General features: G+C 44.3%; 1 protein-coding gene across 1 annotated transcript in view; it reads right to left on the bottom strand.

The window, feature by feature from the left end:
• KLHDC8A (kelch domain containing 8A) overlaps nt 1-21,619 on the bottom strand; it is a 180,617-nt gene extending 158,998 nt beyond the window's left edge. The window contains exon 1 of the mRNA XM_078641291.1: nt 21,414-21,619. The gene's annotated coding sequence lies outside the window, so the exon portion shown is untranslated. The remainder of the gene's footprint in view (nt 1-21,413) is intronic.
• Nucleotides 21,620-25,587: the final 3,968 nt, after the last annotated feature.

Here is a 25,587-nt window from a genome sequence, read left to right as displayed (position 1 = left end):
AGTGTGTGTGAGCATGTGCATGAGTTTGTTTGTATGTGTCCTTACTGTTTTATGACCTTTTATTTGTTTGCTAGCCCCACTGCTTTATAAATTGACCAACCACCACTAGATGAGAAGCAGGCATTCGACCGCTTTGAGTGACCCTACCTCTTCTGCAGTATGGAATGCTTTGGCATCATTCAGAATTTCCTGAAGATAATACACTGGCTCCACCAGGCTCCGTCAGCACAGATTGTCTGTAAAGGATTCTGGTCAAATCCAATTCAAAGTAAACGTGGGATGAGGCCAGGCTGCCCGCTCTCACCCTTGCATTTCTTCCTGGCTCTGGAGCTTTTGGCTATTGCTCGCAGATCCTCATCGCAGGTGACAGGAATACACATTCCATCCGGAAAACGTGAAATGTCATCTCTATGCCGATGTTGTACTGATGACATTGAGCAACCCTAGGTTATCTATACCATTAGTGATGGAGCGTATAGATGAGTTTTCCTATTTTTCAGCACATATATTAAACTGGAATAAGACATGGCCATGCCACCATAATGCTCTGCATGGTGCAGTGCTTAATCAATCTGCTGCCTGCAAAATGGATACCAAGAGGACTGAGATACCATGGGAGCCCAGTGAGCACTGACTTCCCTACAATGATCAGACACAATGTACTCCCCCTTCCAAAAAGAACCAAGGTGGTCTTTCTAAAATGGTCCAAACTTCACCTGTTGCTTTGATGGTCACTGTCTCTAGGTTCAATTACATATTTGGTATACTTCCATTTAAGAAACTGGTTAGTACTTATAAAAGATCAATGCTACCACTCGCAAATATGTCTGGGGTCAGTCACCATTTAGATTAGCCTTCACCAAATTGTTCGACGCTACAACTTCAGGTCGCGCTCCGACTCCCTCAAACGTGGTCCTACTAAAGGGCATATCATCTGTTGCAAATGGCCTACCATTTGAATAGCAAAACACACAAGATGATGGACGGAATGTTGCACAATGGCAAAACATTCACCCCCAGTCACAGATCTGGGTTTAATCCATCGTTATTTTGCTCACCAAGCCACCCCAGTTCAGACATGGCCATATGCAAATCAGTCTTGACCCTGTGCCTCATGGGAACAGTCCAGTCCGAACTGCCTAACCATGTCTTCCCTGGACCGGAATCAAGCATCCTAGGACCGGTTTCTGTCGATCAGCCATCTTCAGCCAGGATAGCTTGACTCCAGTGGCTTACTGTACGGTGATGGATTAAACCCAGATCTGTTGACTGGGTGTGAGTGTTTGATTGGTTCAGATGCTCCGTCCATCACCACCCCCTTTTGTACCGCTTTGTTCGCCATAAGTTGGCAGGGTATGCTCAGACGTGAGTCCCTTGCTCACTTTGGCACTGGATTCAAGCAAGCCTGGCTGAAGACGGCTGAAATGCCAGAAACCGGTCCTGGGAAGCTTATTTCCAGTCCAGGGAAGGCATGGCTTGGCATTTCGGGCTGGACTGTTCCCATGAGGCACAGGGTTAAGACTGATTTGCATATGGCCATGTCTGAACTGGGTTGGCAGAGTGGGCTAAAGAACGGTGAAGGATTAAACCCAGATCTGTTGACTGGGTGTGAGTGTTTGATTGGTTCAGATGCTCTGTCCATCACCACCCCCTTTTGTACCGCTACCATTTGAATACACATAAAGAAGTGCCCATGTGGGTCAGAATTCAAAGGCAACTCTGTAAAGTGGTGCAAGGTCTTTCCTTTCTATATCCGGGCCCAAAGTTTCAACAGATCCTCAAAACCCGATGTTAACTGAAATGCATATTATCTGGACATCAACACATGATCTACTTAAAGAAGACGGTCTCATGCACCCCAAAACTCCACTATGGTACAATGGAACTATTACCAAGGATAAAGTTTGTTTCATATGGTAAGATTGGAAAATGTAGGAAATCTGAGAAGTTATTTATTTATTTATTCAACTCGTAAAGCGCACTGCCGCCTTGCAGGCATCCTGGTGCTAGTAGCTCAAGAGGGGTGGAAGGAAGTGTCAGGTAAGGCCGAGCAGCTAATACTTGGGAAACAGCCAGGTTTTAAGACTTTTCCTGAAAAGGAGAAGCTCCTTGATTTGCTTAATCTCCCATTGGAGTCTATTCCATAGTTTGGCAGCAGCCACTCCAAAGGACCTGCCTCCTGACCTAGCCTTCCGAAACCTTGGCACTCTCACCAGTCTTGCCGATGAGGAGCGCAGCAGTCTGGTTGGAATATATCAGTCAAATTTAGATTGCATTGATAAGGGTCCTATCCCATGAAGAGCCTTAAAGACAAGACAAAGGGACTTAAATTGCACTCTCTGTCTCAAAGGGAGCCAGTGGAGTTCTGCCAGAGCTGCAGATGTGGACGCTTTTCTGGGCAACCCCAGAGCCAGCTTAGCAGCAGCTGAATGGATTAGTTGGAACCGATCCAACAGAAAGCCGGGAGCTTCAAGCAAAAGGGCGTTACAATAGTCCAACCTGCTATGGATCGTACATCTTGCCACTTGGGCCCGCGCCTGAGATGGTAATAGTGGCAAGATCTTTCGCAAGGACCGCATAATTGCACAGCAACAGGACGCCATTTTTGCAACCTGGGTTTCCACGCTAAGCTTGTTGTCAAGCATGATGCCTAGGTTGCGAACTGATTCCACTGGCCGAACTATAGTCAATGTCTCAGGAGGCCAGAGATTCGCCGGAAAAGGAAGGGGAGTCTTATTCCCTGCACAGCAAAGTACCTCAGTCTTTGCAGCATTGAATTGAAGGGAGTTGTTCTGTAACCAGCAAGCCGTGTCCCGTAGACATTTGTGAAGCACCTCCACTGGTGTCGAGTCCTCTCCCTCAAAAGAGAGGATCAGCTGCGTATCGTCCGCATAATTTATGATATTTATGTTGTAAGATTTTATAAGCGTGATCAGTGTTTTAAATATAAGTTGAATAAAATCGGACTAATTGCCGAGCCCTGTGGCACCCCATGCGGCATCATAGAAAACGCAGACTGAAAGGGAGGGAGGGACACCGCCTGCTGTCTGTCCTGCAAAAACGACCGAAACCAGCGCAAGGCACAGCCTCTCACCCCAGCATCACTCAGTCTTCTCAGCAGGATCTCATGGTTAACCGTATTAAAGGCGGCAGACATATCAAGCAGGATCAACGCTACTGCCTGACCTCTGTCTGCTCGCCTTTGAAGCTCATCCATGGCAGTCACCAGGGCCGTTTCGGTCCCATGAGCCGGCCGAAAACCAAATTGAACCTCCTCCATTAAATGATGTTGTTCCAGATGTTTCGAGAGAGTTGTACTAACCTGGCGCTCAACCAGTTTAGCAGGAAAAGGTAACAGGGAAATAGGCCTATAATTTTTAGAGCATTCAGGATCCAAGGAAGGCTTCTTCAGCAGAGGAGATACCAGAGCCTGCTTCCAGTAAGATGGAACAATACCGCTGGCTAACGATTGATTACAGATCAGGCAAAGAGTAGGGAACAATTCATCCTCATACTCCTTGCAGATCTTGTGTGGTATAGGGTCCAAGGGTGACCCAGAAGAAATACCCCGTGCCAGCCTGCTGAAGGCATCCTCCTTTAGAGGCAAAAACTCTAATAGTTGATACGCTAACGGCCAGTCAGAACAGTTAGCCAAGTCCTCAGAGACCTTGTGCCCAATAACAGGGGAGCTATTGGCTATGGAGGAAACCTCAAGATCCTGGATAATTAACTCGATTTTATCTTTGAAAAATTTAGCCAGATTCTCACAAAGTTCCTGTGAAGGAGCTATAGAGTTCTTAGCACAGTCAGGACTGGCAAGACGATTTAGTATGTTAAAAATGCTCCTAGAGCTGTTAGTGGCATTACAAATCAAGGAAGAGTAATAGTCAGCCTTAGACTTTCTAATCAGATTCTTATACACCACGATTTTAAGCTTCCAAAGCGACCTATCCGTCTCCCCATAACCACGCCTCCATCTTCTCTCCGCCGGTTTACAACCCAGTTTCAGATTTTTTTAGAGTGTCATTAAACCAGGGGGCAGAAGCTCTGCCCTTACAACTTAATGTTTTGAGTGGGGCATGAGAATCCAAAACCGATGTAATCTCAAGGCAGAGTGATGCATAGTTCTCACCGACCCGCTTGTCCAAGGAGAAGCAGTCTCCAACTTTGAACACCGAGTCAGAGGACTTCAGCCGTGCAAGAGCCTTCCAATCTCTGCACAAATATTCCTTCGTGGCCTGCCAGGCCCGGGTCTGAACATCTTTAAGTTTAACATAAAATTTAATTTGAAAGTGGTCAGTCCAGTTTATAGGCAAAATTTCCCCCATATGCAGCAAGTGGGGATCATAGAAAATTAAGTCAAGGAGATGTCCCTGCTTGTGAGTGACATCCACAACTTGCTGAAAAAGGCCAAGGCCTTCACATGAATGGAGCAAATTTAAAAAACCAGAGTCAAGAGAGCCATTTAGCCATAGATTAAAATCTCCTAAAATTACCAACTTGTGGTGAGTAGCTGCCATATTGTGGAGAAGTGTGGCTCAATGGTTAGAGCAGGCAGACCTCGATGCAGAGCTCTGGCCAGGGACCAGGGTTCGATTCCCGCCTTGGTGGGTCTCGGGCTCATTAATTCCCCTGACCGGATATTCTCGCCTCAGTGCCTATTCTGATCATGGGTCCCGCGCTGCAACTCTGGGCAATAGCTTGCTTAGTCTCCACAACAGCCCCCACAACGCGAGGGATGCCTGGTCTGCACCATGGGGGTGCCCAGGAGTGGACACTTCACAGGGAAAGCCAGGAAGGGTTCCCTTGCGGTATTCGTACAAGCGCCGGGAAACCCACTGCGGGTAGCTGTGCGCTGTACAAGTACAAAAACATTTACATTTACCTTAGTGAGAGTAGCTAGTAGTGATTGTTGCTGCTGAACACTGAAAGCCCGAGGAGGTCTATAGCAAATAACCACGGTAAAAATAAGTCCAGAGTCATTTTTTATGGATAGGCCCAGCAGTTCTATTCCATTGACCATATTTATATCAATGGTCCGGATCTTCCAGGATGACCTATATATGACCCCCACCCCACCTCCTCTCCCATTTGGCCTGGGGAGATGAAGGATTTTAAAGCCAGGTGGGCACGCCCAGCCAGGGTCAACCTCGCAATCCGGGCGAGTGCATGTTTCCGTCATAAACAGAACATCAAGCTCATGTGTTTCTATCTGCAATTGAATTTCAACGCTATGCCTTGGTAGGGACCTCACATTAAGAAGCCCATACATTAGGAGACTACCGGCAAGAATATCTACCAATGGGTGATCCATCATTTGCTAGACAGATCTTTTAAGTTCTTTGCAGACCTCAATGAGGAATACCAGCTACAGAGATCTCACTTGTGGAGGTACTTAGAACTGTGACACTGCTTCCAGGCACAATAGAAGTCTGGTAAATGGACCCACAGTCCTTCCTCACTCCATTCCCAACTAGTATAATGGAGAAACTGAAAGAAATTGATCACAGAGCTGTTTGATTTGTAGATAATTATGCTTTTCTCTGACCCCACCACCCCTTGACCAACTTCTCTCACTCAGATGGCAACGGAGATTACAATCACGATACTAGCTATCTGATTAAGCCCAACTGATGAAAATTAATGATAGGGGCATCAGAGAAGCTAGGATGAAGTTTGATTATTTTAAGATCCTACAGGATTGGCACTGGTCTCACCATAAACTCTATAGAGTAAAGTTGGCACCAACCTCCAATTACAAATTTATTAAGGTGAGACGTCTTACTCCTTCTTTGTTCTTGTCCAAAAATTCAGTCGTATTGATCACAAATATGGCAAATGCTTCAAGCATACCCATAACGTTGCACCTTTGGCAACTCTTGCCAAACTATATAATATCCTGACCTGACTGCTCACAAAAAAAGATGGACACTGCTCTCGCAACAGTGAAATTACGTCTCCTTCAGAACTGGCCACGAGCTGCAGCACCTACTCTAGATGACTGGCTGGAGAACATGACGATGATGGCAGCACACAAACAACATATCTTTAGGTTGATCGGACACAGTTTTTCAGGTATATATGGGATCCTTTCATCAGTTGATGCCGGTCATTATGTACCACATCCATGTGACGCTGGGGCAACATAAGTTGATTGTCTTTTAAATATACATGAAGTGGCTTAGTAAACTTCAGGAATTGCCTCCTATGAACTGTAAGAAAATTGTTTCTGTTTTTATTGACGAGTGACTCAATGGCTTGCTTTACACAGTAGATGCATAACAGTTTGATTCATACTCCATTCCCTTTAAATTCTTCCAGTGCCTTGTTTTGTGCAATTTCCAGTGTATCTCTATTACTACTGTCGAGATGTATTGTATTGTATTGTAATTGCATTTATATTGTGCTTATTACCCCTGACGAGGCGTTGAAGCGCTTTTTCAGCGAGTAGCACGCTACTCCGGAACCCATAAATGATTAGTGTTGAATTCGTATAGTGAAATATGAAACTAATTTGAGTGGTTGATATATGGTTACAAAAAAATACTTTGCGCCGTCTGGCACCTTTGTTGTGACTTATATTAGTGTATTTAATTTATCAATAACAAATATTCACACCCACTAGAACTAGCTCCCAATCCACTATCCTTTGAATGGGAAAAGCTGGGAAAAAGGCCTTAAAAAAGGATATGAGAATTATTTCGCAAAGTCAATGTGCAAAGCAATTTACCTCACGCAGTGATGTCACAGGAAGTCCTGTCACAATGCTATCAAACTATTTATTTTAAAAGGAATGTGTCTAATTTCCAGTCTAGGGTAAGTTTCAAATGTTTATTAGATATGTAAGATGATGCATACAGTGGATAACGTCCATGAATCAGAATTAATGTACAGTTCTATGAGAGTGCTCTTTGTTTGGTAGGATGAACTGGCTAGGTTCAACTTGGACACGCTCTAGGCTGGGGTGGGATAACCTTTGAGGCAGACTTGGGTGTGATGTTTGAAGAACTTGGACCAAACGGACTAGTGGAACATCCACCCCCTTCCGGTCCACCTAGGAGGGCTCAGAATAGCTGGGTACTTGATTACGAATATATAGGAAGTGTGAGTGCAAATTATCACACCTCTTAAAATACGATATCCTGGGGATTCCTATTTTAAATCACGAAATCCATGTCCAAGCTCATACCGGGCCTTTTCCCTCATACAGATTGCAACAAGCCTGACCTGCCGACATTTATCAGGGGAAAACCCTACAGAAGCAGTCTCACACGTGTGGTAGTTAGCATGTGCGATAAACCTCATACAACTTCTAACTGCAGACCAATGGCAAACGTTTTGCGTGGGGATCGTAATCTAATGAATACCTTGTAATTGAGGCCACAGTATTCAAGTTCTTGGCACCGATTGGCCAAGGGAGGAAGGGTGACGGGCCGAAGTCCCTGTGGTTTATTGAGCTCATTTATCTGTGACAATTTGGTATAATATGCATGGCAACAGACAATAGCGTTAAATCATTCGGGGAAACGGCCACTACAACGCGGCCGTTTCAACGAAAACCTTAACCACGCATGCATTACAACCCATGCGTGGTTACAACGAAAGCCTTTACCACGCATACATTTACTACGAGGTACGTAGTAAAAGCATGTGTGGTAAAGGGTACAGTTAAAAAAAAGGAGGTGGGGGGCTTCCCCCACCCAAAAAACACTTACCTTTAGTCAAGATGTGCAGGCAATTGGCGTCGTAGAGGAAGGAAACGGCAGTTTCTTATTTACTACGTATGACGTCACCACGGAAAAATACATGGGGAAGGATAAGCGTGAAAATAGCATTCCGTTGTAACGCATGCATGGTAAAGGCATGCGTTACAACGGAGTTCGTTGTAAGAACATACAACCATCATTCGACGGTATCAATGGATAAGTGTGATGTCAGTGCTTAATTTGTAAAAAAAAAAAAACATAAGTGTCGGGCCCTCACCAGAAAGCCAAGCTTGCGCCGCACATTGCCCCTGCCAGCGCTGCTCAAGGCAGTACCAACACAACTATTAACTATCACACTCTTAAAAGTGTGACTATTAAGACTATTCCAAGCCCTCAAAGCTATAATTATGGCATGAGCACTGGTAATAGTCATTTTAATGTATCTTGAATTAATAAGCATCTGTTGTTGTTCTCATCTCTGAATGAAACAGTCAGTGCTGCTATGGTACAGACTGTCATAAATACCAGTGTTGACAATTTAGTGCTGGTGCTGAGCAGCGGAAACCACCGGCTCAAATTAAGCACTGAGCTCTCACCTGCTTCTGTCAAGTATTGTACCAAAATATTGTTCTCAGGATATCAGCAGACGACAAAAAGTATAGTGTTCAAAATATTATCTACAAAAATATTGCTGCATTGGAGCTAATTATAGAAAATCTACACCGAATGGGGAAATATTTGTTTGAACATTGAACGTCACAGTAATTATCCCAGACGATATTAGGGTAAGCAATTTGTGACTTTTTGTCTCCAAATGCCCTTGTTCGTCAGTTGCACCTCATGTTCTTTCTGACATGCAGATTATTAGTATATTACAATGTATGTGTTTATATATAAATCACACTTGCATGTCTACTTATTTGTCGAAATGTTTGACGCATATGTGAGCCTACATTTGGAAACTAATGCAAGTACTTAGAAATATTCAATTTCCATCTAGGAATTTCAGAGTTCTTTTTAATAGTGATATATTTTTATTAGTGCACAGAGTGGGAGATAGCTTGCAACTCAAGCCATAAGTGTGTATACATTTCATTTTATAGTCTGCTTATCACCCTATCTTTCCCGTCTGGATGTGCCCCTGGACCCCTTACACATGAATATTGCATCGACTGGAGATAATGGTGGCTGCCTGGACCACACGAGTTTCATCTGCTGGTTGCCAATCTTCTTGTGCTGGGAGTGCCATTATACAGGTGCTTTTTGAGCGCCATTTTGTAGCTGCTCATGGGCAGCAGAAGCTACAGTGAGAGGAAGGTTGTTCCAGTGAATTCATGGCATGAGGAAAAGATGCTTGAAATTCGCTGAGACTTTGATTTGAGGGTGGCAGTCTTAGTGTTGAGTTTATGAGCAGAGAAGTGCAAGCTGACGACTAAAACAATGTGAAGGAGATGGGTAGGGTGGTGAACTCAAGCATGAGGACTTGGGAAACTTTACGTCTGTAGCATGAGGTGAACTGGAATTAGTGAAAATAAGATTGCTACCAAGCCATCATAGTACACTTCTAGTCTAAGATTTTATTTGACGACCTAATGCATTCTTAAAGTTGTGGTATTGGTTTCTTTTCATTTAAGACATTGGACTAACCCACCAGATAGCAAGGGTTTGTAAATTAAAACGCCCAGGACTTGAAACATGGTGTTTCAAGATATTGGTACTTTTCAAGACACCTAGTATCAACCTTCAAAGTTGGCACAAGACATTGAAGACACAAGAATGCCTAGAGTGTCACCATCCATGCCTGAAAGAGAACGGTCAATGGTCATCCTTTCTGTTCTCTGTACTTGATGTCCTTGCAATCCCCTGGCCCAATCAGCATTGCAGGATTTGCAGTCTTCATAGTCACAAGAAGCGACTGCAGTACCTCCTACTCATGTGCAAAAAAGCATTACTGTAAAAAGGCAAGTCTGTGTGCGGCACTGGGGAGCATGTTGAGGTGTGACACGCAATAGCTAGGCACATGCTGCCATGTTTTTAGGACAAGCTAAATATGTGAGAACAATATCACGAGGAAGAGCCAGAGAATGAAAAAGCCATCTGTGTTTGCAGTGATTAGGGAAAAGGCGTAATATTTGAAGAGTTTTGTAATGGGCGGCCCTCTACCAGGCTGTGTGCACATGTAAAATCATCGTAAGTGTAAGGAAAAAGCAGAATAGCCTGTGCTGTAACAGGGACCCTTTTAAGGGGCACCTGCCTCCTTTGTCATCAAAGGAGCACCCATTCAATGGGGACTCGTTTAAATTGGGGATGTACGTTGTTACAACGCATGCTTTTTCAACGCATGCCTTTACGACGCACGTTTTACAACGCAAGTCGTTACAACGACTTGCGTTGGGGGGCGCTGGATAGTGAATAGTTTAATTTACTATTCCAACTCCAGTCCCCGTGAATAGTAGGGAAGGTGTTGGATAGTAAATTAAAACTATTCCCTATCCTAGAGCGCCCCCCAGCGCAAGTCATTGTAACGCTTGCGTTGTAAAAGTTGCGTGGTAAAGGTACTGCGTGGTAAAAGTTGCGTTGTAAACGCTGTTCCCCTTAAATTGGTACCCTAACCATGAAAAGTACATTGGGCAAAGGTGACCGTGAAATGGTAAAAGAACTATCTTCAAATCGGAGTGATGAAATCATGGATTTAGTTTCCAAAACCAGCCATCACAGTTCTCAGGGCGGAACTCGAGGAAATCTCCACCAGGGGAATGTTAAGAAGCATTTAAGCTCCTTTCTACCTCTGATTCCAACAGCAGCTTTCACCTGCTGCAGCTTTGTCATAGCCCCCATTGCTGAATATTTCTGAAAAGGGTGCAGTACGGGCATAGATGGGCAGAGTCTGAGAGCAACTGAACTTTTGATGGTTGAATTTTATACTTAAAGAGCTGTGAATCACTCCCCAGCCTCCTCTCTTGCATGATAATAAATGGTCACACGATCAGCCTTCTGCCAGCATGCTTATAAATTCTTGTCTCCTGCTCTGTCCTGGTAAGGACAGCCTCCAGCTGCCAGTATGTAGAACAAATGTATGATATATCCTGTGAAAATTAACACTTCAATATGCAACTTATGATCTGTTGAAAATACATAGTTTAATATAATTCAGCATCAAAACAGACCGTGGGTTAGAGTGCGTGATAACTTACATTCACATTTTCTTACATATCACAAACTGTTCTCTCTAGACCACAAATGAGGATGACCCCTATCTTCCAATATTGCTGGACCTCTCAGCTGCCTTTGACACAGTCAGCAATCCCATCCTCATACGGACCCTGGATGCTCAAATGGGATTCACCGGCAATGTCCTTTACTGTTCTCCTTCTACATTTCCAACCTACACCATTTGTGACCTGGTGCTCATGTGAACAAAGATCCTTATCGCATGTGGAGTCCCCCTGGTTCCATACTGACTCTTGTCATTTTCAACCTATACATGGAGCTGTTTGGTGCTCTCCTCACAGGTAACAGTATCAACATTCACTAATATGCTGATGATGCACAACTCTACTTGAAAGTCTCAATGCCTCAAACACTGTCTGCGCATCATCCAGAACTGGATGTCCAGTGATCACCTCAAGCTCAACCATACAAAGGCAGAATTCCTGTTATTTGCCAAAAGCAAGAAACAAGATACATTACAAACCTGTCTGAAAGATGTGACTCTTGAAGTGTTCAAACCACAAATTTCTCCAAATGCTAAGTCACTTTGATTCACTCTAGACAACAACCCCACCCTCAAGGAACACCTTGCCAGAAAAAACAAAGACGACCTGGTACCAGCTCTTTTTTCTAAAGAATGTAAAACCATTTCTTCCAGAAAGTAACTTCAGAACTGCTGTCCAAGCCCTCCTACTGTTGCATCTGGATGGTGGTAATGCTTTATTCCAAGGCCTCCTACAGTCCACACTGGCACCCCATAGCAGCATCCTACACACTGCATCACGTCTCATCTAAGTCCTGAAGAAATATGGTCACATCACCCCCATCCAAGATGGAACACCATTTGCTCCCTTTGCAGGCCCACACTGTCTTCAAAAACAGCTGCATCATTTACAGAAGCATGACCGGTGCCCTCCAAAACCAAGCGTCAACGAGCAAGAGAGGGACCTAGTGTTCAATATCACCCCTTGGTCGCTCACAGACATACAGAACTAGGTACTTAACAAAGGACTGGGCTATGTTCCAACCAATAGGCTGGACTCTTTCAAATTACACGCAGAAATACAGGAGTTTATCAGAAAAATCAAACTCCAAACCTTTTTTTGCAACCAAGAAACCCCCAAAAACAATTCAGACACAGGTCTAAAACCAAAGTCTACCTTCACCCCACCAGATTCCTCACTACCAGTGGAAGTGCTAGCTTTTGAGAAAGCGCTAATGCATGAGTTGAGCATCCTTAACACCTCTAATTCCAACTGCTATCAGAATACTAACCACAAAGAACAAGAAGCTATGAAGGAACTATCAGCGAATAAAGAACTGACAATCAAGCCCGCAGACAAAGGCGGTGCGATAGTGGTACAAACCACGGCGACCTACAACAAGGAGTGTATGAGGCTCCTAGCTGATAGGAGAAACTACAAAGTGTTACCATCAGACCCCACTGAAACATTACGTATCAGTATAGGGGCCATGATAGAAGAGGCACTGTCACATGATTGGCTTTCCAAAAAGGAAGCAGAATTTCTTATCCAAAAGAACCCAAGGACTCTATACTTCTACTGTATCCCAAAAATACACAAAGACCTGGAGAACCCACCTGGGAGACCAATAGTCTCGGGCATAGGCTCTATTCTTGATCCTTTGTCAAAATTTGCAGATGCTTTCTTACGACCCCTGGTCCAAGTCACCAACACGTATCTTAAGGATACCAAAGCGGTCCTCCAACTACTTAGAGACTTACCATTCGATCCAACAACTCAACTACTACTGAGCCTTGACGTGGAAAGTCCCTACACTAGTTTGCCTCACGATGAGACTCTTGTTATCATAGAAGAGGTACTTTTCTCAACCACATGGCGCTTCCAGACACCACGAAGTGTTGTCATGGAAAGCATTTCCACAGCATTGACAAAAAACTTTTTCGAATATGAAGACAAATTGTACCTCCAATGCCCCGGGACCAGCATGGGCAGCACCTTTGCGCCGAGCCTGGACGGACTCTATGTCCACCATCTAGAGTCCACAAAAATCCTCAATCAAAACAACCCTTTCAGAAACAAAATCCTGACATGGAAGAGGTACATAGAAGATGTGCTGGTCATCTGGCAAGGGGATTCTCACTCAGTGACAGAATTCCTCACATGGCTGAACGAACAGAGCAAATTCCTAAAGTTCACACACACAGTATCCAATGAGTCAATGCTTTTCCTTGATCTAAATATCTATAGCAAAGATGGCTACCTCCAGACCATGACGCATTTTAAACCCACGGCAAGGAACTGTCTGTTACGATTCGACAGCTTTCACCCTCTGCACCTCCGAGAGAAACTTCCGTATGGCCAGTTTCTGCGACTCCGTCGGAACTGCAGTGATGTAGGTCAATACAAAGTACAAGCAGCTGATCTAAAAACCAAACTACAACGGAGGGAGTACCCTGACAGAATTATAAACTCTGCTATGAAGAGAGCTCGCAACAACAATCGCGAGGCGCTACTAGAAGACAAGATCAACAATGAAACGAACAAAAACAGACCAGTCTGTCTGACTACATACTGTACCCATTCTAACGAGGTATCAAAGTTGATTAACAAACACTGGCGCATTTTAACAAGTGGTGGACTTGACTTTGAGAAACCCCTTATCGCCCACAGACGGGGTAAAAATCTAAAAGACATTTTGGTGCATACCAGACCACAGAAAAAACACCAACAACAAACCACACTGCATGGGATACAGGGCCACCACCCTTGTGGCAACTGTAGCAGTTGCCACCTTACCAAGAAAAGTCAGGAACTGACTTTTAGGAATGGTAGCAAATGGGACCAACGCAGATTCACCAACTGCAACAGTAAGAATGTGGTGTACCTGATAACATGTCCCTGTGGACTTGAATACATCAGAATGACCACCAGAGCAGCAAAAATAAGAATAAATGAACATAAAAGCAATATTAGGTGCAAGAAAAGCACCACAAAAATGGCAGCCCATTTCCTGCATGCTGAACACTGTGGTAATGACCTCAACTGGACAATAGTTGAACAACTACAATCAGAAGCAGGGTTATTCGAGAAGGAACAGACATGGGTGTTCCGTCTGGGTACAAACAAGAATGGCCTCAACGATGAAATTCCTTGGGGGCAATTACGCTGAACCCCCTGTGATCGCCATCCCTTTCTACGTACTGCACCGTGCATCATAATGAATCCACAACTTTGGGCAGCAACTACCCTTTTGCTAACTACATCTAGTGTACCCCAGTGGCTATCACATCCCCACATGCCCAATATATTTATAGATTAATTGTCAAGACCTCGGTTTTCAACCTGTGAAAATCGTTTATTATCACCTTAGGTAAAAAAAGATCTTCTTAGATCGGAATAGATCTTAGAATTAATCCATATGCCAAATTTCAATGTTTTAAAACCTTTTGCCCATGTAGCAAGATCACCGCCAACTAGAACGTATTATTACAACTACCGCGCATACGCACCCATACTATTCCAACTATGCGCATGCGCGGATACTCTATCTCGTAGAACCACTACCGCGCATGCGCACAGAGCAGTCCACAGTTCCTCACCGCGCACGGGGCTAAACAATTACCGGTATGCCCTTCTTTGGGCACCATACCGGACCCTTCAGCCTTCCCAATTACCGATAGATTGGCAATCAACTACAGTGAGACATTGCTACGTCAAAACTCAACAGTAAAGTAGTAATGTCATCTTTTCATTCCAGATTATTAGTGAGGTCTTATTATTACAGGTGAATAGAGAGATCACATATAGAGTTCTGCTGTCCATTAGAATGCCTATTGTTATGCGTAGTGTGAGGCACTTTATACTTTGCCTGTGGTAACAAAATAATATTGAATGGTTATCTATGTAATGCTCTTATCCAAAACACTTTATAAAGAACGTTTGTAAGCAATTATTATTACTAACCAGATAAAATTGTTTTCTTAGCAGCACAGCCAGGATTGAGAAGAACTCCACGAACATTATATCTGTTTTTGGACCCAATTTCTCTTTCTTTCCTCCTTCATTTTAAATTAGTTCTAACAAGGCACTTGGGTAACAAATACTAACCTTTCACACTAAGGGCCAGCTTGACAGTGCAATTATCGCCAAACCTTAGGGTATCAACAGAAAAAGAACTTAAAGAGCACAGCTGTGTGAGGGGCTTTGGCTCCATCCAGATGTTGATTTCCTCAAGTATATATTTTGATTGGGTAGAAGCTGTGTGCTTATGGCCAATCAAAAGCAGATAGTTGACTTGTGGGAAAGCGTATACAGAATACAGCAGGCTTGAGTTGGTCAAGGCGACAAGCCAGTGATAAAGACCATAGGCCTAGTGGTTAATTAGAAAACGTTATGTCAGAGGCCATAGGGTTAAACCTTTTATTATGAAAATGTATGACAAATGCAGTAGACCTCACATATCTATTCTAAAAATCATATTTATGGTCATTTGACCGAAAGAAAGTATTTAGATGATGAAAATCATATGTTAAAGTTAATAGGCCTTTAATTGTAGATTGTTATTGCACTGTGCTGTAGATAGGTGTTGCGCTATGTGGATCCTCACAGATTACTGTGGTATGACTGGGTTTTGGTTCCCGCCTCTGATTTCCTCTTATGATATGTCCTGTGGGTAGAAGATTTGTACTTTGATAATCTTTGTTAACCCTGTTAGGAGGGGCTATATATTTTATGCCAAGTGTAATTTTGTGTAATTTTATAATTTTCTGAACTAAATTGTGCATACTTATAATTGTATGACTTTTTACTTGATGGTTACCTTGTAGAAAAGTTTGTGCTCAATGTAATAGCCCTCAATTGATTATGGTGATGAGCCCATGATAAATGATATATACCTGATTCCTTCATTAGGAAAGATTATGTCAGATGCCATAGGTTCCATCTGCTTATTATACAAGATTACAACAAAGGAAGTACGACAGCCTTACTTATTGGGGAGTTGTGTAATACAGGATTAAAGTCAATAAGCGTGCACTTGTTTACTTGGCCCTTGTAACATTAAAAAAATATTGTTCTTTTGACTGTTGAAGAGTAATTCATATTCTGAGTCTCTCCATGACAGCCTACTGCTTGGGCAATGTGTTAGCCGAATTCTGCCATTGGCTCAGCTGACCTGTGAGTAAAAGCATGTTGCCTGATAGCATGTACACATCAGCTTGAAAATAAGTGTGCTTCAGTTCCTGGGCTCCCAGTACTTTAGTTTTAAATTTTTTTACTTTTACAGTTCACCTTTCATTTCTTTCCTTCTTCCTTTTTAGACCATTCTGCAGCTCCCCAGAGAGTCCTAATGCGATGTTTGCTAGCCACTCACTTCATTTGAAGTGTGCTGCATCCTGTGCATCCACTATTTCTAAAATGTGTGGCCATCTTGGAATGGTGTTAACCAGAGGGTATCATTGCTTTCCTGATCCAAGATGTCTACCATGTTTAGAAGCATAATGTTGGCCATCTTGGATCAGTTCAGGAGTGACACACTATACAATTTAGCATGTGAAGATGGCCGGCCAGTACAATATTTACTGAGCTGCACTTTTTAAATGGTATTGTGCATATCGTAACATTGATTTTTTTAACTCCAATATGGCTAACATATTGTTTCTAAAGGTGCCAGCTATGCTGGAAATATAAAACTACAATACACGATGTACAATACCATTGCAAGACATCATCCCAATGCTACGTTTAATGTAATGTTCATATTGCAAACATAAGCCCACCTAGTTAAGGAAGTGCCATTTGTTTCTACTTTTATTTTGTTATTTATCTTCCCTTTGCTTTGTCTCTATTATTGTGGGTAAGTAGACAAATGCAAGAATTGAGTCAGTGCAAGGATGAATCAGTGTAAGTATGCATTACAGGGTGCATGAATGTTGAATTATTGAGTGCCTAAACTCATAAGTGACTGAAGAGGCACTTTCAGTTATTAGCCAGACCTAGTGGCACTACCAGTGCTGGTTATCACAAAGTGATGCTTCCTGCAGCCTAGTGTGGACACAAAATAAAGATCACATTGACGCCCTGAGGGTAAGTGTAAGAGAAGTGCATGTGTGTTCTTCTCAGTTCAACATTGTACCTGTTTTGGTGCTAGGGAGAGGGGCGGGCTCTGTTTTCCTTTTGGGAATCTACCTGCCTCTCTTCGCTTGCCTCGCACAATCTCACTTTATAAATATGACTGTTTTTCGGTTAATTAGTCATGATTGACGACAGAGTTGGCTTCTAGGCTGGATATGACCGCTTAATATATTTAGTTATGCTTCCTTACATGGTGCAACAACAGGGACTGAGCAGCTGACCCAATGCAGCCCATAATGCGGCTGAAAACAGAAAAGTGGACAGAGTGGGGGCCTGGTGGCTGACCTCTGCCGTAAATGTCCACATGCACATATACTGGCAAAAGACAGACACAAGAAACAAAACCAAAAAAAACTAAAAAACATTCACCACCTAACCTGAACCGCAGTCCCACTTACCTGGGCAGGGCTATTGGTTCCGCAGTCTGCACCCCTAGGGAGCTCCCTGTTCTCTATCCTGGAGAAGCGGCTTCTGGGTCCAGCTCCCTGCAGGCCAGTTGCAGACCCCCAGGGAGAGAGCCGGCCATCGCCTGCTTGAACCTTCCTCTCATACTGACCTCCTCAGGACCACCCCACCTTCAGATCCGCGGAGCTGACTACATCAGTATTCACACGTTGTGGTTCTACTCATCAACAAACAGAAGCACTGTACAGTCAGGAAAGTTAAGTTTATTCAGCGGTTTATATTTGCTTTCTTTGGCCATGCTGGCTAGCACAACTGCTCAGAGGGCGGATTCACCTGCTGATTCCCAGCAGGTCCAACTCAGCATTTCATCTTTACGGGTTGTTGTACGAAACATGTGCCTTTGAGTGCCATAAACCTTTAATATTTACATCAGCGCTGCGGAGCTGCGCGATTGTGACAGCAAGCGCTATATTGACACATCACTATTAACAGTCATACTGTGACGTTTCTAATGATGATGCAGTTGGGGTCTGCGCCGAGTCTAGGGTGCTATCGCTTGCAGTGCAGCGTGCACTAGGACAGCATTAAGGCGCTGTGCCTCCATCAATGAGAAAGCCTAGTTACAGAGTATATTAGCAAGTACAAAATGTGCCTTTGTTAAAAACCCAATCAAACCGAACCAAAACTATCCAAGTTGTGTTTGTCTTCTGCGCAGGGACGCCCTTGGTAAAATGTAGTGAACTGCGTCATCACTGCTAGTGAAATCAAATGTGCGCTACCCAGCCGCTTATTGCAGCCTGTAAAAAAGAAGAAGGTGTACGTATTTACAGCCTAAACTGTTAATGGTGTGAGACGGGCCGTGAAGAGATCTAACAAGGACACAGCGGCATGTAAATCTAGGCCAGGGACTGTCCTCAGTTGATTTCTCACCCTATTTTCCTCTGCAGCTGTTTCCTTTCCGAGGCCAGCTCTGGTCCAGCCGCGCCTCCCCCGCACCCTCCCAAGAAGACCTTAGGCAGGCCGCAGGCATTACTGGTGTTGCCGGTTGTCCGGGGTGGGGGCGCAAACGGGAGCTGAGGCCCGGGTCCACTGGGAGCAGGCACAGGGGTCTACGGCGGCCTGGGCCTCCTCCCAGTCGGGAAGGGGGCAATGCCTAAAGCACCAGATGCTCATCTTGGGCAACAGAGGGAAACCGGGGGACAGGGAAGAGCAGAGGAATCAATGTTTGTAGCCATGAAGGAGCGAGTACGTAGAGAGAGCGGGCCACACCCAGTCCTCACTACTAACAACCAAACATCCTTTTCAAACGTCCTCCTTTTAAGTCAATTCACCCAACAGGCGCACATGTCCACCACTCCCAGTAACAATGTACAACTCCCCCCTTCTCTAATCCAGCCCCATCATCCTCTCACTACTCAAAACACTACTAATCACACAAATAACTCATGAGCACACATTTACAACTAAACCAGAGGGAAAAAAGCACATATTACTAATCGACTAACTCCAGGGCTTTAAGTGAGGAGGGTCCTGCCGGTGCTGAGCGTAGGCAGTTTTTAAAAGGGGGCCTTGAAACGGGTCTCTATCGAGCTCTGTTTTGTGCCCTGGCGGTCTGTGTTTTGTTCCGGGCTGCAGTGACAGCAGGCACATCGATGTGAGCTGCTCACACTGCTCACTTCTCACTAGTGGAGAAGTTACGGCATGACGTCATGCCAGGTGAGCATTGTAGGGGAAGGGAAATCCTTTAAAGAGAGTCATTCTCTCTCTGGATTTCTCCTCTCTTTTTGCAAAGTAGGTGCGGCAACATCGTCGTGGTGTCAGCCGAGGCGTGGCAAGAGGTCCTCAAATCCCCTCTATGCTTTACAGGTCTTCAAACTGTGGGGTGCACCCCCTGGGGTCTGTGGCTGCGTTCCTAGGAAGCAAATGGCGTTTGAAGTATTTGTATATGAGGAAGGCCGGGAAGCGCCCCTTTGTGCACTTGGCTCGTCTCCGGGCACTCTTGATTTACATACAGCAGTAGAAAGGCTGCAAAACAGAGTATGAACTGTGAGCCTGGATGCCCTGAGGTGGAGGTCAGTGAGCGGGGAGGCAGGGTCTAGGAAGTGGCTAAAAAGGACAATATATTCTGTAACAAGTTTGTTATTGTTTTAACCTTCAAGTAATTGTGTACAAAATGTGCGACATGTCCAATGGAAAATGTATGCAAGTTAAACTAATCAACATTACTACGAAACCTCAGTTACCTAATGCAAGCAAGGCAGATAACTGCGTGACCACAAAGAAGGACCACTAAAATTATGCAGCAGGAAAGGACCAAAGTTATGCGGCAGGGTTAAATAAATTCTGTTGCAAGAAAAGGCAGATAATGCAGCTTAATTTGTCAAATTTTATGATAGCATTTAATTATGTTTCAATTTTTCCACGTGATTACTGTCTGGGCAGAGATTTCACTTCATCCACGTTACCACCGAAATACACCAACAAGGAATTGAAAGGTGGCTAGTTCACTTTTGCAAAGGGATGTCCACTGCACGGCAACACGTGTGACTACATCTTTAATACCTTTTAATCCTTTTGAACTAGAAACAATTTTTTTGTTAAAATCCACAGATTATGCAGCAGTTAACTAAGTAGCAAATGCGGCAAATCCATAATTATGCAGAAAGCGCTGCATCATTTCAGAGGTCCTGCCAGAAATCACAAATCTGAGTCTTAGTTGGCGCAGTGGGGATTAGTGGCATGTGTAAATACTGTTAAACTCCACATCAATACTGTGTGCATTGTTTATCAATGGCAGTGACATCTTTTAACCTATTTGATTTGTTATTTTAGTTTGTTGTAGTTGATGCAGAGATGAAAAAGGTGTTACCATGCTGTAAACAATACAGTCTTGAAGATGTGTGTCAACAATTGCACCATTATATTGAAGCGCCGCACAATTCTAGTTCTCATGATTTAGGCCAAGATCCTAATCGGATTGGCCACACCTCTTTAAGAGGTTTGTCACGTCCCATTTAGGGCACCCCCTGTTTTTCTTATCCCACTTTAAGCCCCGACTAACTCTAATCTTGGGTTGGGGAGCGTGCTACTCGCCACAAAGCGCTTCCAAGGGGTAGTAGCACTATTATAAGTACCATTTACAATTGCAATTACAGGGTAGTGAAATTATAATAAATGTGAGTTTAATAATGATGAAGGTCAGGGCATGGCTGAGAAGGCAGAGGAAGATAACGAGGGTGGGCCGTGAAGGTGAGACAGAATAGTGAAAGGCAGGACAGTGAAGGGTAGGGCAGTAACGGACTGTCACAGGGTAGTGGGCGCTGTGCCCGTTTCTAACCGTTACCGATTCAATTGCACATAATGGAAGGTCAACAAAAGGTATTTTCCCAGGATCACACAACTAGCCACGCAAGGAAGCTGGGATTAACACACAGATCGCCTGATTCACCACGCATGGGTTTAAACCATAGATTTTGTCGACATAGATTATGTCACATAAAGTCACGACTTTAGATGCCCGCTCTCACCTCCCTCTCACCCACTGTAGTGGGACTCAGCATCCAGTAACAAGTGCCCAGTGCCTGGGCTGTCAATGGCTCGAGTTGGAATAGAACATGCAAGCACGAAAAAAAATAGCTCAGAGGGTTACAGTGGGGGTTTCGGAAGTCGTTAAATTAACAGCAAATCACAGAGATTAGCAAAATAGCGTACTGAGTCAGTGGTGATGCTGCAAAGAGCTCCATATGACGTAAGGACCACATGCCGAAACGCATGATGCAATTAGAGCTCTAGCTCTTTTTAAGTTGATAAAACGAGGACCACTTAGTTGCTTAATAAAATATATTCATTAAAAGCGCTACGAAGTGAGAGAAATACTGTTTATTCTGCAAGCACCTTCAAAGTACGTCGACGCTGTCCTTGTGGTACAATCCATAACAACAACTACAGAAGAAAGAATATAAATTCACTTACTCACCCCTGGTCCGAGGCTGTGGGTCCTCCGGGGCATCCGAGAAGGTCCCCCGCTCGCGATCCTGCGCGGGTGGACCCCCGGAGCGCCTCACGCCGCGACGCCGACCCCAGACAGAGACACCCCCGGCGGGGCGTGCCCAATGACGCCCTTGTAAGGAGAAATGAAATGACAAAACTCCGAAAGGAAACAGCACGCCCCCGCTCAGCGCGGGATCGGGAAACACAATTAATTAGATACACCGAGCGCCGGAGCAGCGCTAATCGGACACACTAATCCCGCCTCACGGAGACGATTCGCCGATCCCATCGGGCGCCGTGACCTGTATTTTTACAGCACGCCCTGAGTGGGAGGACGTGCTTTTGCGGAGGGTGGAGAAATGATGGAGTGATGGAGCACGCCGGAAATCTAACTCAGTAGGTCCGTGCGGGTGCTGCAGAAATCTGTGTCAACGCGCGAGTTGTATGTTTGGCTCTCAGTAAAGTAGCCTAATGCACTTGCCGCAGAAGTGTGCGCGTTTATTCTTATGTGCACCCCCTTCAAAGGCTTGTAAAATACATCTCCACGGTGGATCGGATGCAGGGGCGTGTGCATGAGCGCCTTAAATTAAGATGGGGGTTTCATCCTTCCAAGTTGGATCAAACAGCTGTTCATGTGCAGAACAATTAATTCAGCATTTGGGACTCCTCCGTCCTCATGCCTCTCTCTACTTAAACTATTCGCCCTTGTTAGCCCCTGCCACTCTTTCCAGCGTCCTCTCCTAACCTCCTCGTAATACCCATTTTTCATCCTGGTTCATTGCGAACGCATATCTTTGCTTGCCTGCCAGTCTCTCGTCAAACCTCGACCGTTGCTCTGTTTTCCCCATTCTTAAACCCTGCCCCAGTGCAGTCCCTTTGATATTATTCGGTTTGGCATAAGCCAAAAACGCTTGATAAATTATATTATATACTTATTTATATGGGCTTTTAGCCAGCTCTCGTCATTCACTGACAGCTAACACCAGAGAAGACCTACTTTGCCGATGCATGTTATCATTTCCATCTTTCCCAATTGTATCTTTCCTTCCCCTGTCCCCTTTTCCCCTGCTAGTACATGATCGCCTTTATGTTTTTTTACTTCCGAAAGTCAATTATTCTGAACCCTACTTTCTTACATCTCTTCCTTCCGAACCTCTCTCCGATTCTTGTCCTTCAGTGTCCATCGCATCCCCCATCTAATTTCAACTTCTTCTTCCCTCCCTAGCTCCCCTCTTCTTTCACTACCTTCAAACCCTTTTCCTTCTTTCCCATGGCTACCTCTAACGTCGACTCCCATTCTTACCCCCTGTATAGTTTACTGCATCTTCTCTTCCTATTTATTTACTCTTTTCCTGTTTCTTTGCCCCTCTTTTGTTTTCAGCCACCCCAATTCCTGCTTCCCACTCCATTTCTAAAATAGCCCTCCATCACGACTACCCCTTTCACTCTCCCATCCTAAGATCTATTCTTTATCCCCCCATTTACCTTCCCCGTCTCGTGCAATGTGCACTCTCTTCCTAACCTCTCCACTTTTCCTGTCTCCTGTCTCCTTTCTAAACCATGCCATCCTTTCCGGGTCCTGTGAAGTTCCAGGCGTGCTTTATGATTGTGCAATACAATTATGTTGTGGGGCTTGATTCATGAATGCCCAATCTTACTTGCTGAGTGCACCATCTGGAGCATGGCTGGGTGTGCGCATGTCTGTGATTTATGTAAAGGAGCGCCTGCAGCTCACATGTATGGGCTCCATAGGGACAACGGAGAACACAGTAGTAGAACACAGATTGGCTTGAAATGGAAGTTTTACAGTAATTGTGAGCATTTGCCAGGCAACAGCAGAGTTGGGTTCACTGGATGATAGCAGAATACCCACGAACTAAGCACCTGTGTGTAACCTTAATTTATGTCTTCTGCAGCAATAAGGCATACATTGTCTGGCCTAGCAGTCTGCTACATTTTTTTATTCAGATTGCCACAATCCCTGACCAGGACTGGTCCTAGGGCTTGTGGGGACCTGGGCAAAGTGAAGATGTGAGGCCCCTCTAATTTGCATGCAATGTGATGACACCGGAAGTGATGTCACATGACTATTAATGTTCTTTGGCATTGCTGAAGTGATATAGTGTGGATATACGTAACATGGATAAAAAGAAATAGCCAAATTAAATAAGTCCATGCAGTTTAAAACTGCATTTTGTGTGTTAGAGTAGTCACACTGGATGGAAAAGTTAGCCGCAGGTCAACAAAGATGCATTCCTTGTCTACTAATTGTTTCTAAGTTAGTGCACAGTATAAATTCCAATGTATGAGGAAAATAAATAGAATGGCACCAGCAAGGTCACTTAAAATTAGAAAATTAAGCAACAGGGACTCTTGAGATAAAGTTGAGTTCAAATACATGTAGCTTTTCATTTTTAATTAAAGGTTTTATAAATCACATGCCAGAACAATAAAAAGAGCAGCTAAGTGCTGTACAAACAAAGCATCAGGATACAGAATGAATGTATTCTTCTAGGAAGGAGATGTGGTGATGGAAAACAGGTGATCAAATATAGGCTTGCTCCAAATACAAATGTACATAAAATACAATTCCAGTAATACATAAAGAGAGTAACTCCAAAGTTCTACATTATTCTCATTGACTATTTTCCTGGGATTCATTCATTAGTAGGGTGGGTGTAGAATCTGGGTGTTTAAAGTGAAGGTATGCTGCAGATTTAATGGATTTTCAAATCAAGGTTTTTGATGTGGTGTTGGAATTGTAAAGGACATCAATATAGACACCATACAAACCCCTTTCCTAGTATGATTTTATTTACTGCCTGTCTCACTGAAGCCATGACCCTGGCTTTCTGCTGCTCACCTTGGTTTGGTTCAGCTCTTCTTTTTAATGAATGCTTTTTCATGCCGTGAGCCTTGTAGCCATAATGTAGCGCTACGAAGCCCAGGACAGGGAAAAGTATTCATTAAAAGACAGAGATGAACCAAAGGTCAGTAGCATAAATCCAGGCCAGGGGTTTCAGTGAGGCAGATCTCCCTAGTCGCAGCAGCAATGGGCTCTATACTGATGTACTTTACTGAGCAAAACACTGATGAGTGGCTCAACAATGACTGTAAACAGTGGTAAGCTACTCCATGAGTTGAGGCCCAGAGGAGGGGGGCTTCATCTCCTGGGCTTCGCTTGCAAAAGGATAGTGCTGCGAGGCCCAAGAGAGTGGACATCCTGCTGAAGAATGTGCAGAACTGGAGAATAGCTTCAAGGCCCAGGGTTGGTAGCCCACCCGTAGTCCTCGAAGACAAAATGTGGGATATCCTCTCCTGGGCCGCGAGTGTGGCACTTTTATAATAAACACTGGAGCAAGCCCTGCCATGCTGGTCTGACCTGTCTGCTCCCTCCTCCACTGACCCACCTCTCCTCACCCAATTGACATATAGTTATAAATACAATTGCCATGTCACCATTGCTCTTCGTTCACTGCAGAGGAGCCAAGCGTCATTGCATAACCATGTATTCTGAAAACCTTTGTGACCCAATAGCAGCCACTGTGAGAACCTCCCACAACCTTTAGATTCCACTCCCGCACTCTGTCATGGCCCGCTATAAACACCTACCCACAACCTGAACTCACGCAAACACCAAAAGGCGTGTCATTCCACAGTATGCACAACAGAAGATTGATATGCTGCATCAAAACATAAAAAAGGAGGGGAAAAAACAAATAATCTTAGGGAAGTAAATTAAGCACAACGTGTAAAATATAAATGGGAGCAACCTCACTTACATGACTGACATGGATTACCCTAATGTTTTTTAGTCATTGATTGAGATATCTATTAGTGTATTTCCCTGTAAACAATATTAAAATAGAGCACAGTATAGACCTCGTTCAAATTTTAATTTCTGCTGGACCTGACACCTACAGGGGTACTCCTCACTAAAACCCCTTGCTTTGGTTTAGCCTTTTCTTTTAATGAATGCCGTTGCATGACCTGGGCCTTGCAGCCCTAATGTAGCGCTAAGAGACCCAGAAGAGGAGCCCGTACCTCTGGTCCTCACAGTTCTGGATCATGGCTGCAAAGAGGATAGTTTGGGTGGAGTGGCGGGCGGAGGAACATTCTTGGGCTTGGCACCCATTATAAAGGGCTGCCGGGTCCAGGGG

The sequence above is a fragment of the Lissotriton helveticus genome, chromosome 5_1 (assembly GCF_964261635.1).
Source record: "Lissotriton helveticus chromosome 5_1, aLisHel1.1, whole genome shotgun sequence".
Taxonomy (NCBI): domain Eukaryota; kingdom Metazoa; phylum Chordata; class Amphibia; order Caudata; family Salamandridae; genus Lissotriton; species Lissotriton helveticus.
The sequence above is the reverse complement of the archived record's forward strand: the minus strand, read 5'-3'. Positions and strand labels throughout refer to the sequence as shown.